Genomic DNA, 9,735 nt, shown 5'->3' on the forward strand with positions numbered 1-9,735 from the left:
AGATGGACGGTGATTTTCTGCTTTATGGTTTCACACAGAGTGTTGACCGCACACACACACACACACACAGAGAGAGAGAGAGAGAGAGGGAGAGGGAGAGAGGGAGAGAGGGAGAGAGAGAGAGAGACTCTGTCCCAGTTTGATAAGTGGGGCATTATAATGAAAATGTCTCTTGGTAAACTAAGGTAAAGCCTTGTTTCAGCTCCAGCAGGTCTTTCCAAACCGTAAAGCAGGATGTTTAATACGCTCCTATAATTATATCTTATTACCCTTTGTGATGCGTCTCCTTTCATCCTCGCTCGGCTCACACTCTTCGTCGTTTCTCCGCGTGGCTCAGCCGGCTCGTAAATCTCATCTGTGGATATTGCAGCCTTGTTGTGAACAATGATGTCGCCGGCATCATTGGCTCGGCCAGAGAGAGAGAGAGAGAGAGAGAGAGAGAGAGAGAGAGAGAGAGAGAGAGAGAGAGAGAGAGAGAGAGTGTCGTGGCTCGCCGCCCGTTGTCACTCTTCCTGAACGCCAGGCAATAACGGCCCGTGCATCTCTCTCCCGTCTGAGCCCAGAATAAAACAAGGTGAGAAAATGAGCCGGGCGGCGCCGCTGCAGGGGGAGAGAGTGTGGAGAGGACGAGCAATGACGGACGGCACACACACACACGCTCACACACACGCACACACACACACACACACGCTCACACACACACACACACACACGCTCACACACACGCACACACACACACACACACGCTCACACACACACACACACACACACACACACACACACACACACACAGACACACACACACACACGCTCACACACACACACACACACACACACACACACACACACGTACACACTCACACACAGAGGCTCACACACACATATACACACATACACACACACACACAGGCTCACACACTCACACAAAACAAGGGAGCAGCATTCTCCTGGTGGACACAGACGGAGAGTGAAGTGGCTGCAGTGTCAGCAGGGGAAATGAGCGAGTTGAGTGATTCGGCTGAGGCTTGATCCATATTGTCAGCGCTTGAAGCTGCTTAAGGCCGTTACAGAGAGAATCCAGCCGCCATTTGTCATATTTTCCATTCGCAGGCCTGAATGGAGCAGAGAGAAGAGGCTTACTGGATATTTTTAGCCTCTCTTTGATGGTTTATTAGCCGGACTGGAACGATTTCAGTCTCGAAATATAAATACATCACACAATGAATGAAAGGAGCGCTGGATAAAGGCAGCTTGTGTGGATGAGGGGGACAGGAAGGAGATGAATAGAGACTCTGACTCATGATGGACTCTTTATTGACTTTATTCTGTATGTGTGACGTCTTTACTCTCTGCGTTTGCTCATTAGAGACGAGACATTCATGGTCTTGTCCTTCCGTCCGTCCATCTGTCCGTGTCCCCGGTTTTGCGGTTTGGCAGCAGCTGAACCAGGCCTCCTCTCGTGTCTGTCTCCTGAGGCGTATCCTACAGCTCTTCCCGGGGCGTTCCCATCTCGAGGTGCTCTGGCATTCCCAGGCTAGATGGAATAGTGTAAAGTCCCTCCGGCGTGCCCTGGGTCACCTCGGGGTCTCCTCCAAGATGGAGATGTCCAGAATAGATGGACAGGAAGACATCCAGAGTTTGTCTCCCCCTGGTTTAAACATGGAGACGGTGCATTAGATCACATCCCTGATTCTCCTCATCGTATAAACTGATGTCCAATGATCCAACGATGGGATTTCTTTAAAAGCCAATAATAACTTTAATCATAGATCTGTGTGTTCTGTTTGGAGGGCAGAAGAGAATGAAGTCACTTAGAGCCTCTGCTCTTTGTGTTTGAAGTGCTGTAGGTTGAATAATAAAGGGAATGCAGAGAGTAACATGTTGTTGTTATGGAGGCAGACTGTCTCCTCTCCTCTCTGGTAAACATGTGATTTGTTGTCCCCGTTTCAAAGTCGTCCTCCTGCCGTTGCTCATGAATAATGAGGTGACTCTCACGGGCCTTCCAGCCCTGATCTCCATCCATGCATCTCCATCCAGAGAGAGAGCACCCAGCACGTTCTCATTACCTCTCCTCCCTGACTACCAAGTGATCCACAGGAAGCGCAGGTCAGACATCGACGACACGCCGAGCCGGGCGACAAATAACCCTGAATGAGATCTTTTGCGTCTCTCCTCTGTCTCCCCTCCTGCTGTGACGGTGTGTGTTAAACCCCCGCTGCTTCCTAAACACGCTCACTGCCCCCTCCCTTCTCTCTCTGACCACGGACCACTGGAACGTGCCTGCACAGAGAAACACGGCGATACATACAGACCACACGGAACATGAACGACCCCGCGTCAGAGCCTGAACGCAGCATGGAGGCCCTGAATGTTTCATGAGGGCGACGCAAAGAGCGCCCCCCCCCCCAACTTAAAGCTCCACTCAGCGGTCCCCATGCATCTTTAAACGGGTCTGGCCCCCCTGCTTGTCCGACAGCAGGTGCAGGCTAACTGCAGGGACCCAGAGTTTGAGGAACTCGCCCGGCTCCTCTCCACCTTGATGAATAAGTAAAGACGGAGGCTCGGGTGCACAGACGCAGGCAGCCAGTCGATAACAAGTAGATTTGTTTTCTCCTGAAAGCTCGGTTGTTTACAAGGCGCCGATTACCTCCTCAAATTTGATCCATGGCTCGCTCAGCTGTTTTCACTCAATGGCACCGCAAGCTGACACCAAAGAAGAAGTAGAATAAGCGAAAGACAAAGGTTTACATCATCCATCTACATTTGCTATAAAGTTCTGATCAGTTTGCAACGATGGAGACGAACTTGTGTGCTGTCATGAACTCTGCATTCAGCTGAGATTGTTTCTATCTGCTTTGGTGTCTTCCGTTCACCCTTTGACCTCATGTACTCCAGTGCTTCTTCTTCTGTCTTTGCACTGTTCCATGCAGAGGCGGGCTTCAGCCTGAAGCACGGCCGAGCTGCTGTAGGCGACGGCTGTCATGTTTTCATTTCAACCTCCACCCAGTACTGAATATTCTCCAAATACATTGAGAACAAGCTGGGACCTGCCAATCTAAACCTGGACCCCAAACCACCAGGTGAACCCTGGGATCCCGGGCTGAAGCCACATTCAGTGTTTTTAATTCCCACCAAAATCAATTCTATAGCCTGCATGTCATCCAACAAATAAACAATAATGTTTACCAAATGTCTTTGTTGTCCAACATAGCGGCTCATTATAGCTGCATCTCATTAGCAGCTGTGAGGAGGAGCGGCTTTACGGGAGATTAATTGGGTTTTTTGAAAGCACTTTCTCTTCATTATCATTCTGTCTCACAAATGGATTCACTGCCACGCCGATGCATATTCATTTTTAGAGGAAGCTCGGAAAATTGTTCGGAAAACGAGCCAAAGGTGGAGCCGGGCTGAATAATAAGCAGGAGCGCTTCTGCAGCTGGAGGTGAAGGAGAACAGCTGCGTCGGCACAATTCATGTACAGCCTCTCACCTTCAGCGCCGGCGTCTGGAGTCGATGTGATGAACCTTCACCGCTAATTGGAGTTTTTAATTACTATTGAAATGTAAATACAACACGACAGCGGCCTCAGTGCGTCACAGTAAATACCTGCAGGATGTGTAGTTTGTGTTTTTGAGGCTATTCTGGGCTCCTCTGCACTCTCGCCGCATTAATAATGCACACAGACGGGCTTTTACTGATTTTCTAAAGGTAGCGTAAATGCACTGTGCCCGGCTTCTAGATGGGCTTTTCTTCTGAGGTGAATTGCGACGATCCTGCAGTGTTTTGTGCGAGTGATGCATCTACTTCAACATCAGAACAGCCCGTCTGCTTGAAAGCCTGCCTGAGGCTGGGAACCAAACAAAAAGTTTTCCCTTTCTACAAAGTTCTGGGCTCTCTTACCCGAGGCAAGATGAGCACTTCAAAGGTAAAGGGCATCTTTGTCAGCATCTCAAACTGAGAGCGCTGCATCCACCGCTAGAGTAATTGCAGACATCCACAATTCAGAAGAAACGATCCCTTCGGCTACAGATCCCAAACATCAGTCACCGCTCAGACAGAGAGGCTTCATTAGACTGAGACCAGATCGGATCCACATCAATCTGAGCCACGGACTGGATCTGATTTGTCTACATCAGCATCCTGTGGTCATATCATCTTAATATGAATGACCTCTTAACTTGATCACATGAGCTGCTGCTGTTCCCGCTCCAAACTAGCTTTGCCATGTGGCGTCAGCACGACAGGAAGAAGAGGCCGGTGTTTAAACTGAACAGCAACATCACAAACTTTTGCTACATTTGCTTGATGGCATTGTGCAGAGATGTGCAGTTTACCTTTAACCCTTAAGAGACCCCAGCTGGGTTGTTTGTTGGACTGTGATGCTATCTGTGAAGCTAGTAGAACGATGCGTCATCCTCTACCTGTACGGGCTGGAGCGGTGTTACTCCTTTCTGCCCTCAGACGTCATTTGAAATGATTCTCTGGTAAAGAAAAAGAAGGAAATAAGCTGAGAGAATGAGCTTGATGTTGTTTTTGTGGAGAGTTCCTGGGTCTTTATCCTCTGTCTCGTTAATTAAAGTGTAATTGTGTTACAGTTGGTTGGTTGCCTCACTTAGCGCTGTGTGATTATTGCAGTAACAGGTCTGAACAGGAGCGGCAGATGTATGGATACTGCTAATGTTTGTGTCATAACAGAACCGGCGACCTCATCAAATCATCCGTTAGGGACGTTAGCGCTCGGCGTCGTTTCTCTTGGCGCGCACCTGGTGCCGCCCGGTGCAGACGCCATCTTTCCCTGCCGCCGAGCAGCTTCACCGAGCCGAGATGGAGGGTAAAGGTACAATTACAAAGATGTTTCCTGTTTCCACGTAGCAGCAGATAATTAGAACACATCTGTGGGGGTTTGCTGGAGATGCTAATTGGTTGCAGTAACTCGATGAACTCCTTCACAATTCATACTCTTACCTTACACAAGCTGTTGATTAGGAGAAGAGACGAGTTTGTGTGCAGCATCGTGATCGAGGCAGGGAAAGGAGCAGAGCTGCATTTACAATCTGTTAGCATCATAAAGCTCCTATACGCAAAATGAGCAAAGATAGGAGTTTGTACAGTCGTAGTTTCAGGTTCTTCTGGGTTCAGACGGCGTGGGAGTTTTATAATTCACATTCATATATACTGTATCTCATTTAGATTATTCATGTGAGCTGTTAATGATGGATAATCAAGATGGAGGTCAGTGCCAGCCTCATATCGCCATGGCAGCAAAGTCTCGGGTCGTCCGTCGGCCATGCATGTTGTTTAAAAAATATGTGAAGAAGACGATGCTCTCTTCACCACAGACACGGACCTGTTGTGTGTGTGTGTGTGTGTGTGTGTGTGTGTGTGTGTGTGTGTGTGTGTGTGTGTTCGCTGTGGCACAAACGGGGTCGTTAAGGTTGAATAAGTAGAGACTCAAGAATAGCTAATTACTGAGCTGTGTGTAGTCACAGAGGCTCACGGGAGAACACACACACACACACACACAGACAACACACAAACAAACACAGGTAGGCGAGACGCTCAGCAAACAGGCCACACTTTATCATGGTGTTGTTTCTTAGTGCAGCTGGAAAACAAATGTAAGATTCGAGAACAAATGGTGTGCTTTGTGTTTGTATCAGATCTGAATGGTAATGCGCTCTCAGCATGGAGCCAAACTAATCACTCATACATACATACTACAGAGACTTCACCCATTCCCTTAAAAGGGCCCTCTCATCCACCGAATGCTTGGTTTTGATTACAAAAGCCGAGGCTCAGCGCGGGCCGCCGCCCAGTCGCTGGGATCGGGAGATAAATGTCTTTTTAGCGATTGGCCGATCCCACACACCCCTCATCAAATATTCATGCTGGAGACTGGGAGAAGTGTGTGTGTGTGTGTGTGTGTGTGTGTGTGTGTGTGTGTGTGAGGGTGCAGGGATGTGGGAGAGTCTCCCAGCAGTCCAGCACCGGGATACTTAGTCAACGTCTCAGCTGAGAGATGCATCCAGAAGCACTCAGGCCAGGAGGAAGCATCTCCATCAAGGTAGCGTGTCTTGCTTCCCACTTCTCTCGCTCGCATTCTTGAGGAAGAGGTATTTGATTTCTAGGATTGTAAAAGATTGATTTGAAAGCTCCCTTGCTCAAAGATCAGGCTGCCGATTTCTCGATTTGAAGTTCCAGCAGTAGATGAAGACGTATTGTTGAAGCTTTAGACTTCAGGTTGCTACCTTGGTTTCTGTTGACGCCGTTGCTTTTCAGTATTCCAGACGCTTTCCTAGGACTTTGAAAAGTATTTCACACTCATGGATTTGTTAAAGCACCCAGAGGAGGCGTGGGAACTGTAGACCGGTTCACTCCAGACTAGAACCAACTGGAGACCTTTTTGTGTTTAAGGAATTTGTCAGATGTGTTTGTGTTTCACTGGGATTTATTAAACGAGTCCAAAGAATGACCCCTGGTTACGTAGGACCGTAAAGACCTACAGTACCTACGGCCCAGTTCTGACTACATGATGTTAGCTCTGATCTGAGGGGTTTTAGTGACTAAAGGTCGAATGAAGACGAGACTCGTGAACGATGGTGAGACAGGAAGTTGTGGCTATTGGGTGTCTTTGAAGTTGCATCGTGTGTGTGAGGTGAAATAATCTGGGACAGGACTGATTCAGCTCTACAGCTGCTGCGCTTGAAGCCCATCGCCCAACCTTCAGATTAGGAATCTAGTTTCCTCTCAGGAGCTAAGGTGGCTAACCTCAGGGGGCGGTTCAGAGGTACCGTGTGCTCCTAACAGCCCGGGGAGTTTAGGCTGAGCTGCTGGAAGATGAAACGTTTCTTATCGAACGGTACATATGTCATCCAGCTCATTACGCTCCGAGACGTCGCTCTTTTGATGGATTTGAGCTCTTTCTCCAAACGAGACTTCACGCTGAGGAGCTAAATGAAACTCCTGATTGGTAGCCTAAGGGTTAGCAAAGCTCAACAACAATGAAGATTAAAGTTTCTGACCTGAATTTAAGAAAGTGACTCACGTCTGAGAAACTTTACCTCCTGTTTATGCAAAATATGGCTTCAGCGGTTATTGACGGGTTTCAATCCTACAGACGACTCCTCTGCTGTAACTACAGATCACAGCAGGGGTCCAGCTGATGGAGGGGGGGGGGGGGGGGGGGGGCTAGGACCATCAGATGTTTATGCAGGGTTTGCCCTTTAAGATCTGGATGTAGTGAAGCTTCATCCATTCATTTTATTTGTGCTTGAAGTCCCAAATCCCCAGTTGTGGCGGTTGACGCGGCGCTCTTTTGCCGGCTCACCCAGAGAGCTCATTCCCTAAAAGCTCTCTGTCGCCAGAGCTGCCGGCGCGCTGAGCTGAAAGTGGGCCATCTTATTGTGTCTCTGCGGGTCCTCCTTTTCAAAACCAGGGAGGCTTTTGAAAAGGCCTGCCAGTGCTCATCCTGGCCCGCTCTAAATGTGGAGGGAGGAGATAGTGCATTCTCATGTTATCTGCCACCGGCCTCCTGCCCCCTCAGCCATTTTCTCATTTCACAGATTTGACCAGGAGGTGACCTTGGCTTTTTAAGTGCTTTTAAGGCAGAGCCAAGTTCTTCCCTTTCTCTTCTCCCTCAAATGGAGACGCAGAGAAGAGAAACAGAGACAGATGGCTCCTTTCTTTTTCTGTCTTTTCTTCAATTTCGTCTCTTCTCTCTCTCTCTCTCTCTCTGTTCTCTCTCTCTGTTCTCTCGCCCGCAGCCTCTGTCCGGACGTTCCTTTATATTTAGAGTAGAGACGATGACAGGCTGTTGTCTTACAGGCTGTTGTCTTCAGATCCACGTGGCTCCGCTGCTCTTTTAATGTAGAGAATGGCCTCGGGGACGCAGCAGCGTACGTTTATGGAGCGTGACGTCAAGCACAAAGGGCAGGCCGGGAGTTTGAGAAGAGACAAACACAGACACACAACACACACAGACACACACACAGTCCATTAGGCAAAAGTGATATAACAACGATCTAATTAAATATCTCTGCCGTGGAGAGTCTTCCACAGTATTCCAGCAGTAATCATCTGGTGTCTCAGATGTTGGGTCATAATTCACATCGGCAGCTGCATGTGTGCGTCCTCACAGGGGGACGGACGCCATATGTATGTGTGTGTGTGTGTGTGTGAAGACGGGCCAGCATATGTCTGCTGCGTGTTCTAGTGGAAATAAGTGGGCAGTGTTGAGTCCTGCGTCGCCATGGCTCCCCAGTGCACCTCTGGCAGAGCGCTAATCTGGGTCAAAGTGCTAACTGCTTAGGAGGGCCTGGGAGAGAGGCTCGCTCGCCCGCTCACACATGAATCATCCGTCCTCCTTACGCTCCTCGTACTCGGAACCAAACAAGGCTTCCTCCTCCTCCTCCTCCTCCTCCTCCTCCTTCTTCTTCCCTTTGACCCTGAAATGTAAACATCCAGACTGAGCTGCGTCTCATTGATGCGGCCGCCGCTCGCTCGCTCTTCTTGTCGATACAGAGAGTTGTGATGTGTGTGTGTGGTGATCAGTGTGTCTGTCAGGATGAATGCAGTTTCCCTCTCTCGTCCTGCATCACAGTGAGGCGCTTGATGATTGGCCGTCCTGTCATGGCAGCCGGCCACTCACAGCTATAAAAGGCACAGGACCTTCTCCTCTCTCCTCTCTCCTCTCCAGCCAAGTAAAGATGAAGGATTCTGAAGGAAGCTCTTTACAATCACATTTCAATTATAGAGCGAGCTTGATGATCTGGATGATTGCCCCCCACACGGCAGAGGAAGAAGCCGACGCCCTCTCTCTCTCTCTCTCTCGCTCCAAGTGTTTGGATGCTTGATTGCTCTGATGGGTGGCGAGCGTTCAATATTTCATGAGGACGTACTCCAGCAGCTCGCACCACCTGTGCCAGCGCCGCTCTGGACGGGGAGACGCTGATGGATCCCGAGGCTTTGTTGGTTTCTCCAACACGTCCTGGAATGAGAACAAGGCTCTGTCCTCTCACAGCCGTGACGCCGAGGACTCAGAAACTATCTGGGCTGCAGATGGGCGGCGTAGAGATGCTGCACGCGCTCGCCTGTACCACAGAGCTCGACAGGCACTCTGGTTGAGGCCGTCCGGTGGGTTTTGCGCTCCGTGCCAAGAGAAGCTCGCTGCTTCCTTGTGGGAGAACAGCTGGAGGTGTCGCTGTCACCGGGCTGCTGGTTTCTCCCAGGAGGCCCGGCGTGGTGGCGGTGGCGGTGGGCGGGGGCGAGGGGGGGGCCTGGACAGCCAGTCAGTAGGGAACACATCACAATCGGCACACACACACACACCCCTCCACCTCCTCCACCTCCTCCTCCCATTAGAGTGAGAGAGCTGAAGCTGCTGACAGCACTGACAGGCCCGAGCCTACAGAGGCGAGGGGGAGGAGGATGATGGTGGGGAGAGGGAGGGGGAGAGGGAGGGGGGGGGGCTGTCACTGTCCATGACTTTGATAAACAAATAATCTTATTTTAATTATCAGTACATGAATCGATAACACAACATGTAAACATGAGAGCATCAGTCTGTGTGACAAACCAGCATCAATGATTCACTTTGATGTTGAGGATACAGAGGAATGTGTGTGTGTGTGTGTGTGTGTGTGCATCATGTTTTGTGTTTGTGGTGCATTTCGGCCTCCATCTTCGTCACTGTGGCTCCATGTGATGTTTTGTCGTGTTGCTTTGAATAAAATGATG

Source organism: Genypterus blacodes, unplaced genomic scaffold, assembly GCF_046128005.1.
Source record: "Genypterus blacodes isolate CSIRO-AG114 ecotype Tasmania unplaced genomic scaffold, CSIRO-AGI_Gbla_v1 ptg000332l_1, whole genome shotgun sequence".
Lineage (NCBI taxonomy): Eukaryota > Metazoa > Chordata > Actinopteri > Ophidiiformes > Ophidiidae > Genypterus > Genypterus blacodes.